The 10,451-nt window shown below is 62.7% G+C and overlaps 1 long non-coding RNA gene across 2 annotated transcripts in view; it reads left to right on the forward strand.

Moving 5' to 3' along the window:
• Positions 1-5,705, forward strand: part of LOC132208021 (uncharacterized) — a 120,116-nt gene extending 114,411 nt beyond the window's left edge. For both annotated transcript variants that reach the window (XR_009444132.1, XR_009444133.1), the window contains one exon: positions 5,574-5,705. This is a non-coding gene — a long non-coding RNA (uncharacterized LOC132208021). The remainder of the gene's footprint in view (positions 1-5,573) is intronic.
• Positions 5,706-10,451: the final 4,746 nt, after the last annotated feature.

Genomic DNA, 10,451 nt, shown 5'->3' on the forward strand with positions numbered 1-10,451 from the left:
GAAGATAGGTGGAGAGAGTATCGGTGGGGAGGTAGGGAGGGGATAGGTCAGTCCAGGGAAGACGGACAGGTCAAGGAGGTGGGATGAGGTTAGTAGGTAGATGGGGGTGCGGGCTTGGGGTGGGAGGAAGGGATGGGTGAGAGGAAGAACAGATTAGGGAGACAGAGACAGGTTGGACTGGTTTTGGGATGCAGTGGGTGGAGGGGGAAGAGCTGGGCTGGTTGTGCGGTGCAGTTGGGGGAGGGGACGAACTGGGCTGGTTTTGGGATGCGGTGGGGGAAGGGGAGATTTTGAAAATGGTGAAGTCCACATTGATACCATTAGGCTGCAGGGTTCCCAGGAGGAATATGAGTTGCTGTTCCTGCAACCTTTGGGTGGCTGGCATCATTGTGGCACTGCAGGAGGCCCATGATGGACATGTCATCTAAAGAATGGGAGGGGGGAGTGGAAATGGTTTGCGACTGGGAGGTGCAGTTGTTTGTTGCGAACTGAGCGGAGGTGTTCTGCAAAGCGGTCCCCAAGCCTCCGCTTGGTTTCCCCCAATGTAGAGGAAGCCACACCGGGTACAGCTGGATGCAGTATACCACATTGGCAGATGTGCAGGTGAACCTCTGCTTAATGTGGAATGTCATCTTGGGGCCTGGGACAGGGGTGAGGGGAGGAGGTGTGGGGGGCAAGTGTAGCATTTCCTGCGGTTGCAGGGGAAGGTGCCAGGTGTGGTGGGGTTGGAGGGCAGTGTGGAGCGAACAAGGAGTCACGGAGAGAGTGGTCTCTCCGGAAGGCAGACAGGGGGTGGGGATGGAAAAATGTCTTGGGTGGTGGGGGGTCGGATTGTAGATGGCAGAAGTGTCGGAGGATGATGCGTTGTACCCGAGAGTTGGTGGGGTAGTGTGTGAGAACGAGGGGGATCCTCTTTGGGCGGTTGTGGCGGGGGCGGGGGTGTGAGGGATGTGTTTGCGGGAAATACGGGAGACGCGGTCAAGGGCGTTCTCGATCACTGTGGGGGAAAGTTGCGGTCCTTGAAGAACTTGGACATCTGGGATGTGTGGTGAGTGGAATGTCTTATCGTGGGAGCAGATGCGGCGAAGGCGAAGGAATTGGGAATATGGGATGGAATTTTTGAGGGAGGGTGGGTGGGAGGAGGTGTATTCTAGGTAGCTGTGGGAGTCGGTGGGCTTGAAATGGACATCAGTTCCAAGCTGGTTGCCTGAGATGGAGACTGAGAGGTCCAGGAAGGTGAGGGATGTGCTGGAGATGGCCCAGGTGAACTGAAGGTTGGGGTGGAAGGTGTTGGTGAAGTGGATGACTGTTCGAGCTCCTCTGGGGAGCAAGAGGCGGCGCCGATACACTCATCAATGTACCGGAGGAAGAGGTGGGGTTTGGGGCCTGTGTAGGTGCGGGAAGAGGGGCTGTTCCACGTAACCTACAAAGAGGCAGGCATAGCTGGGGGCCCATGCGGTTGCCCATGGCCACCCCCTTAGTCTGTAGGAAGTGGGAGGAGTCAAAAGAGAAGTTGTTGAGGGCGAGGACGTGTTCGGCTAGGCGGATGAGGGTGTCGGTGGAGGGGGACTGGTCGGGCCTGCGGGACAGGAAGAAGTGGAGGGCCTGGAGGCCATCTGCATGCGGAATGCAGGTGTATAGGTGACTGGACGTCCATGGTGAAGATGAGGTGTTGGGGGCCAGGACATTGGAAGTCCTGGAGGAGGGGGAGGGAGTGGGTGGTGTCACGGACGTAGGTAGGGTGTTCCTGGACCACAGGGGAGAAAATGGAGTCCAGATAGGTGGAGGTGAGTTCGGTGGGGCAGGAACAGGCTGAGACGATGGGTCGACCAGGGCAGGCAGGTTTGTGGATGTTGGGAAGGAGATAGAAACGGGCCGTGCGGGGTTGGGGAACAATGAGGTTGGAGGCGGTGGGGTCATGAACGGTGTTGGAGATGATGGTTTGGTGCTCGGGTGTGGGGTCATGATCAAGGGGGCGGTAGGAGGTGGTGTCAGAGAGTTGGCGTCTGCCCTCGGCGATGTAGAGGTCAGTGCGCCATACTACCACTGCGCCACCCTTGTCTGGGGGTTTGATGGTGAGGTTGGGGTTGGAGCGGAGGGCTGCCCGTTCTGCAGGGAAGAGGTTGGATTGGGTGAGAGGGGTGAAGAGATTGAGGGCGGCTCATGTCTCGACGGCAGTTGGAGAAGGAGAGGTTGAGGGAGCGTAGGAGGCCTGGGGGTGGTCTCCAGGAGGAGGACTTGTGTTGGAAGAGGGTGAAGGGGTCAGTGGAGGGAGGGTTCGGCTCCCGGTTGAAGAAGTAGGCGTGGAGGCGAAGACGGTGGAAAAACTGCTCTATGTCCAATCGTGACTGGTATTGGTTGATGTGTGGTTGTAGGGGACAAAGGTGAGCCCCTTCCTGAGGACTGACCGTTCGTCCTCAGCGAGTGGGAGGTCTGGGGAGACGGTGAACATGCGGCAGGGCCGGGTGTGGCTATCTCCGCTGGGGCTGCTGGCTGTGGGCGGAGCGATGAGGTCGTCGGCCGTGGGCGGGGTTCCGTCGGCTTCGGCTGTGGGCGGGGGTTCCGTCGGCGGTTGGAGGATCGGGGTGGGCGGCAGCAGCTGCGGTGAGGGTGGTGCGTGAGGTGTTGTACCTGGAAGTGGAGGTGGTGACTGCAGCAGCGGTTCTGGAAGTGGTGCGGCCGGCGGAGGTGGATGTGACGTCATCGGTGGCGTCTCCGGCCGTGTCTTCATGGTCAATGGCGCGGGGGGCAGGTACAGACTCGGGATTTGGGAGGCGCAGGAATCCTCTTGTGGGAGGCAGGGGCCCGTGAGTTGGTTGTACTTGGGATTTTTGGTGTCCAGTAAAGCTGAGTGGAACTGGGTGTTCAGTCTGTGGATCCTGCGGAGGATAAAAAAACAGCAGGGGTCATGTGCAGGTCTGGGAGAGGGAGGCTCTGAGCTGGGCAGGCTGGATTGCAGTGTGTGGAGGTGCCGGCGCATGGCTGCGAGTGTCTGTTTCAGGAGTCGCAGGGAGAAACGCTTCTGAAGGGGTCTGAATATTCTTGGTGTTGAGTTGATGTCAGCCTGTCTGCTGTGTTCATCTCCCTTCCTCCTTGCCCCCCCCGTCCTGCTCCTTCCCCCCCCCCCCGTCCTGCTCCTTCCCCCCCCCCCCCCGTCCTGCTCCTTCCCCCCCCCCCCGTCCTGCTCCTTCCCCCCCCCCGTCCTGCTCCTTCCCCCCCCCGTCCTGCTCCTTCCCCCCCCCCGTCCTGCTCCTTCCCCCCCCCCCGTCCTGCTCCTTCCCCCCCCCCCCGTCCTGCTCCTTCCCCCCCCCCCGTCCTGCTCCTTCCCCCCCCCCCGTCCTGCTCCTTCCCCCCCCCTCGTCCTGCTCCTTCCCCCCCCCCTCGTCCTGCTCACTTCCCCCCCCCTCGTCCTGCTCCTTCCCACCCCCTCGTCCTGCTCCTTCCCCCCCCCCTCGTCCTGCTCCTTCCCCCCCCCTTTTCCTGCTCCTTCCCCCCCCCTTTTCCTGCTCCTTCCCCCCCCCCTCGTCCTGCTCCTTCCCCCCCCCCCGTCCTGCTCCTTCCCCCCCCTCGTCCTGCTCCTTCCCTCGTCCTGCTCCTTCCCCCCCCCCCCGTCCTGCTCCTTCCCCCCCCCTCGTCCTGCTCCTTCCCCCCCCCCCTCGTCCTGCTCCTTCCCCCCCCCCCCTCGTCCTGCTCCTTCCCCCCCCCCCTCGTCCTGCTCCTTCCCCCCCCTCGTCCTGCTCCTTCCCCCCCCCTCGTCCTGCTCCTTCCCCCCCCCTCGTCCTGCTCCTTCCCCCCCCCTCGTCCTGCTCCTTCACCCCCCCCCTCGTCCTGCTCCTTCCCCCCCCCTTTTCCTGCTCCTTCCCCCCCCCCTCGTCCTGCTCCTTCCCCCCCCCGTCCTGCTCCTTCCCCCCCCCTCGTCCTGCTCCTTCCCTCGTCTGCTCCTTCCCCCCCCCCTCGTCCTGCTCCTTCCCCCCCCCCTCGTCCTGCTCCTTCCCCCCCCCCTCGTCCTGCTCCTTCCCCCCCCTCGTCCTGCTCCTTCCCCCCCCCTCGTCCTGCTCCTTCCCCCCCCCCCTCGTCCTGCTCCTTCCCCCCCCCCCTCGTCCTGCTCCTTCCCCCCCCTCGTCCTGCTCCTTCCCCCCCCCCTCGTCCTGCTCCTTCCCCCCCCTCGTCCTGCTCCTTCCCCCCCCCCTCGTCCTGCTCCTTCCCCCCCCCCCTCGTCCTGCTCCTTCCCCCCCCCCCCGTCCTGCTCCTTTCCCCCGCCGCCGTCCTGCTCCTTTCCCCCGCCGCCGTCCTGCTCCTTTCACCCCGCCGCCGTCCTGCTCCTTTCCCCCGCCGCCGTCCTGCTCCTTTCCCCCGCCGCCGTCCTGCTCCTTTCCCCCGCCGCCGTCCTGCTCCTTTCCCCCGCCGCCGTCCTGCTCCTTTCCCCCGCCGCGTCCTGCTCCTTTTCCCCCCCCCGCCTCCTCCAGCCGTCCGTTCCTCATATATTGGGGTCAGCCAGCAACATCCACATCCCGTGAATATACAAAGAATCCTCCATGCTACCTGTGCCAATTGGATTCACAGTTTATTGTAACATCTTTCTTCCAAGATCCGATTACCTCTTGGTCTATAGACTGTATGCTCTCCTGGACTGTATCTTCTGTCAGGGGATGCATGAATCTGAAACTGTCACAGCTGTGACGACTTTCCTTTGGTGTTCATATCTATCCAAACTGATTGTATATTTTGCCTGGGAGCCAGTTAGCTCAGTTGGCTGGTTTGTAATTCAGAATGATACCAACAGCATGGAATACTACAGTGTCTGAAGTTACAATTGAAGGAGTCTCCTTCTCAACCTGTCTCCTCATCTGAGGTGTGGCAACCTTCAATTTAAACCACCTCCAGTTATCTCTCTGTCCACTGTGAGAGCAGTCCTGTGGTCCCGTCTGGGACTATAGTGACTTTGAATCTGCAAACCAAGATAATTTCTCACCAATGTATTGATCTCATCTTCGACTCAATACAAAAAACCAAAAAAAAAAACCCAATGAGATGAATTTTGGATCAGTGGCATAATGGCATAATTGGACAAAAAATGCACTGTTGTTAAAATAATTAGCAATTCAACCAGAAGGCCACTAATGTGAATCCTGGATCTGTGTATCATTTGAAATGAGTTAATTGTATAGTTTTAGTATTTGACCACAAGATGGAGAATTCTGTTGAGGTGATGTTGTAGCCGGAAGATAGAAAGATGATAGAAATCTTTGGAGAGATATGGGCCAAGCACAGGCAGGTGTATCTAGTTCAGTTTGGGATTGTGATCAGCATAGACTGGTTGGACCAAAGGATCTTTTTTCATGCTGTACGACTGTATGAAACTCAAGCTTAATTGTTCGAAACTCCCATTCAGACATATCTAACCTTTATCATAATCTTACAGAAAGATAGCGACTTTTTCCCTCAGAATTGCAGACTCTTTAATTTTACATCTTCAAAGACATTTAGCAGGGAAAGCGTGGATTATAGAGTGAGTTGAGTAGATTGGTTCATTATTAATTCTTAACTAAATTTGATTTATTTTACATTTTTAGACAACATCAGGTGAAGATGTGCGTGATTTCAGCAAGGTGATGAAAAATAAGTTCAGATCAAAGAAACACTTTGCCAAACATCCTCGCTTGAGTTATTTACTAGTACAAACAGTTCTAGAAGGCGAGAACCTTGAGAGGTAAGTTTATTGATGTGAGATTTACTAACGTATCAGTGCTCATTTGAGAGTTGACAATATTGCAGCATGATTCATTCTGCAGCTTTGCAGGAGAGTGAGGTTGTCCATTTGCGCATATGTCAGAAGTACACAATACAAAAACAAGGGGGGCTTAACTGATATCATTGGACCTCTCGCCTTCAAAACAGTGTACTTACTCAGAGTACATCTGCTGATGACTGGGCCCCTGCAGTCCTCTCCCGCTCACAGGGACTGGCCCCCCGCAGCCCTGTCCCGCTGACAGCGATTTCCCCCGCAGCCCTGACCCGCTCACAGGGACTGTCCCCCGCAGCCCGGACCCGCTCACAGGGACTGTCCCCCGCAGCCCGGACCCGCTCACAGGGACTGTCCCCCCGCAGCCCGGACCCGCTCTCAGGGACTGTCCCCCGCAGCCCTGTCCCCGCTGACAGCGGTTTGCCACCGCAGCCCGGACCCGCTCACAGGGGCTGGCCCCCCGCAGCCCGGACCCGCTCACAGGGACTTGCCCCCCCGCAGCCCTGACGCGCTCACAGGGGACTTGCCCCCCGCAGCCCTGACGCGCTCTCAGGGACTTGCCCCCCCGCAGCCCTGAGACGCTCACAGGGAGTTGCCCCCCGCAGTCCTGAGACGCTCACAGTGACTGGCCCCCCGCACTCCTGACCCGCTCACAGCGACTTGCCCCCGCTGTCCTGACCCACTTCACAGCGACTTGCCCCCTCGGTCCTGACCCGCTCACGGCGACTTGCCCCCTCGGTCCTGACCCGCTCCACGGCGACTTGCCCCCTCGGTCCTGACCCGCTCACGGCGACTTGCCCCCTCGGTCCTGACCCGCTCACGGCGACTTGCCCCCTCGGTCCTGACCTCACAGCGACTGGCCCCTGCAGTTCTGGACCACACTCTCAAGCACCCCCACCCACCCTCCTCCTTCTCCCCCCCCCCCACCAACCCTCGTCCTCCAACTCCCCCCCCACACTCTTCTTCCTTCCACCCCTCCACCCTCCTCCTCCTTCCACCCCCCCACCCTCCTCTTCCTATCCCCACCACCCTCCTCCACAACCTCCTTTGCCCCCACCCTCCACCTCCGCAGCCCCGGACCCGCTCACGGGGACCGGCCCCCGCAGCCCGGACCCGCTCACGGGGACCGGCCCCCGCAGCCCGGACCCGCTCACGGGGACCGGCCCCCGCAGCCCCGGACCCGCTCACGGGGACCGGCCCCCCGCAGCCGGACCCGCTCACGGGGACCGGCCCCCGCAGCCCGGACCCGCTCACGGGGACCGGCCCCCGCAGCCCGGACCCGCTCACGGGGACCGGCCCCCGCAGCCCGGACCCGCTCACGGGGACCGGCCCCCGCAGCCCGGACCCGCTCACGGGGACCGGCCCCCCGCAGCCCGGACCCGCTCACGGGGACCGGCCCCCGCAGCCCGGACCCCGCTCCTCAACCACCCCCGCCCTCCTCCTCCTCCACCCCCCCCCCACCCTCCTCCTCCTTCCACCCCCCCGCACCCTCCTCCTCCTTCCACCCCCCCCACCCTCCTCCTCCTTCCACCCCCCCGCACCCTCCTCCTCCTTCCACCCCCCCCCACCCTCCTCCTCCTCCTTCCCACCCCCCCGCACCCCCCCACCCTCCTCCACAACCTCCTTTGCCCCCACTCTCCACCTCCCCCTCAGCACCCACCTCCCTCCTCTTTCTCCCCCCACCCCCCTCCTCCTTCCAGCCCCTAGCTGCCTCCTCCTTCCAGCCCCTAGCAGCCGCCTCATTGCCCCCAACCCTCCTCATTCTCTGCCCCCACCCTCCTCCTCCTCCTTTCCCCCAACCCCCCTCCTTCCCCCCCTACCACCCTCCTCCTTCCTTCCTACCACCCCTGCTTCCACCCCCTACCCTCCTCCTCATCTCCCCCCCACCCTCCTCCTTCTCCTCCCTACCTGCCTCCTCCTCCTTTCCCCCCTACCCTCCTCCTCCTCCTTTCCCCCCCCTACCACCTTCCTCCTTCCACCCCCTACCACCCTCCTCCTTCCCCCCTACCACCCTCCTCCTTCCCCCCCTACCACCCTCCTCCTTCCCTCCTACCACCCTCCTCCTTCCCTCCTACCACCCTCCTCCTTCCACCCCCTACCCTCCTCCTCATTCCACCCCCCACCCTCCTCCTTCCCCCCCCCCCCCCCCAACCCTCCTCTTGCTCCTCCTTTGTTATCACGGAGCAGGAGGAGGAGTGGGCTGGGGGGCAATGGAGGAGTTGAGGAGGAGGAGGAGGAGGAGATAAGGGGAACTGCAGATGCTGGAGAATCCACGTGAACAAAGTGTTGAGCTGGATGAACACAGCAGGCCAAGCAGCATATCAGGAGCTAAAAGCTGACGTTTCGGGGCCTAGACCCCTTCTTCTGACACGGGGATGGGGAGAGGGGGAACTGGAATAAATAGGGGAGAGAGGGAGAGGTGGACCGAAGAAGGAGAGAAAACAAGATAGGTAGAGAGGAGAGTAGAGGTGAGGTCGGGTGAGGATAGGTCAGTCCAGGGAAGATGGATAGGTCAAGGAGGCAGGATGAGGTAGAGGTAGGAAATGGAGGGTGTGGCTTGAGGTGGGACAGAGTCATGGGTGAGAGGAAGAACAGGGTTGGGATGCAGTTGGGGGAGGGGACGAGCTGAGCTGGTTTTGGGATGCAGTGGGGGGAGGGGACGAGCTGAGCTGGTTTTGGGATGCAGTGGGGGAAGGGGAGATTTTGAAGCTTGTTTTCTCTCCATCTTCGGTCCGCCTCCCCCTCTCGCCCTATTTATTCCAGTTCCCTCTCCCCATCCCCGTCTGTGATAGAGGGTCTGGGCCCGTAACGTCAGCTTTTGTGCTCCTGAGATGCTGCTTGGCCTGTTGTGTTCATCCCAGCTCCACACTTTGTTAACGTTGATTCTCCAGCATCTGCAGTTCCCATTATCTCTCCCCACCCCCCTCCTCCTCCCCCCGACCCACCCTCCTCCTCATCCTCCTCCTTACCCTCTCCCTCTCCTGCCTCCTCCTCCTCGACTCCTCCACTCCCCCCCCACCCTCCTCCTCCTCCTCCTCCTCCACTCCCCACCACCCTCCTCCTCCTCCTCCACTCCCACCCTCCTCCTCCTCCTCCACTCCCACCACCCTCCTCCTCCTCCTCTTCCTCCACTCCCACCACCCTCCTCCTCCTCCTCTTCCTCCACTCCCACCACCCTCCTCCTCCTCCTCCTCCTCCTCCTCCTCCTCTTCCTCCACTCCCACCACCCTCCTCCTCCTCCTCCACTCCCACCACCCTCCTCCTCCTCCTCCACTCCCACCACCCTCCTCCTCCTCCTCCACTCCCGCCCTCCTCCTCCTCCTCCACTCCCACCGTCCTCCTCGTCCTCCTCCTCCACCTCCACCTCCACCTCCTCCTCCACTCCCCACCACCTCCTCCTCCTCCTCCTCCCCCGACCATCCTCCCCCTCTCACCCCCACCCTCTTCCACCCCCTCCTTTACCCCCCCACCCTCTTGCTCCTTCTTCCCGCCCCACCCCCTTACTTCCCCGCCCCACCCCCCCTCCTTCCGACCCCCCAACCCCCCCTCCTTTAACCATACCCTTCCTACTCCTTCCCCCTCCACCCTTCCTCCTACTCCTCGTTTCCCCCCACCCTCCTGCTCCTCCTATTCCCCCCACCCTCCGCCACCACCCCCTCCTCCTCACAGCCACTTGCCCCTTCCGTCCTCACCCGCGCACAGCCACTTGGCCCTGCAGTACTTAGCAACTGACAGTGACATGCCTCCTCTGTCATTACCCGTCCCCAGCCTCTTGCCACTGCTGTCCTGACCCCCTCACAGGCTCTTGCCCCTGCAGTCTTCACCCGTCCACGGCGACTTGCCCTTTCCGTCATGACTCGCTCACGGCGACTTGCCCTTTCCGTCCTCACTCGCTCACGGCTATTTGACACCGCAGCCCTGTCCCGCTCAAAGCACTGGCCCCCGCAGCCCTGTCCCCGCTGTCTGCTATTTGCCCCCGCACCCCTGACCCACTGACAGCGATTTGCCCCCGCAGCCCTGTCCCGCTCACGGGGACCGGCCCCCCGCAGCCCTGTCCCGCTCACGGGAACCGGCCCCCGCAGCCCTGTCCCGCTCACGGCCAATTGTCCCCGCAGCCCTGTCCCGCTCACGGCCAATTGCCCCCCCGCAGCCCTGTCCCGCTCAACGGCCAATTGCCCCCGCAGCCCTGTCCCGCTCACGGCCAATTGCCCCCCTGCAGCCCTGTCCCGCTCACGGCCAATTGCCCCCGCAGCCCTGTCCCGCTCACGGCGCAATTGCCCCCGCAGCCCTGTCCCGCTCACGGCTAATTTCCCCCCGCAGCCCTGTCCCGCTCGCGGGGACCGGCCCCCGCAGCCCTGTCCCGCTCGCGGGGACCGGCCCCCGCAGCCCTGTCCCGCTCGCGGGGACCGGCCCCCCGCAGCCCATGTCCCGCTCGCGGGGACCGGCCCCCGCAGCCCTGTCCCGCTCGCGGGGACCGGCCCCCGCAGCCCTGTCCGCTCGCGGGGACCGGCCCCCGCAGCCCTGTCCCGCTCGCGGGGGACCGGCCCCCCGCAGCCCTGTCCCCGCTCGCGGGGGACCGGCCCCCGCATGCCCTGTCCCGCTCGCGGGGACCGGCCCCCGCAGCCCTGTCCCGCTCGCGGGGACCGGCCCCCGCAGCCCTGTCCCGCTCGCGGGGACCGGCCCCCGCAGCCCTGTCCCCGCTCGCGGG

This window comes from Stegostoma tigrinum, unplaced genomic scaffold, assembly GCF_030684315.1.
Source record: "Stegostoma tigrinum isolate sSteTig4 unplaced genomic scaffold, sSteTig4.hap1 scaffold_247, whole genome shotgun sequence".
NCBI classification, from domain to species: Eukaryota; Metazoa; Chordata; class Chondrichthyes; order Orectolobiformes; family Stegostomatidae; genus Stegostoma; species Stegostoma tigrinum.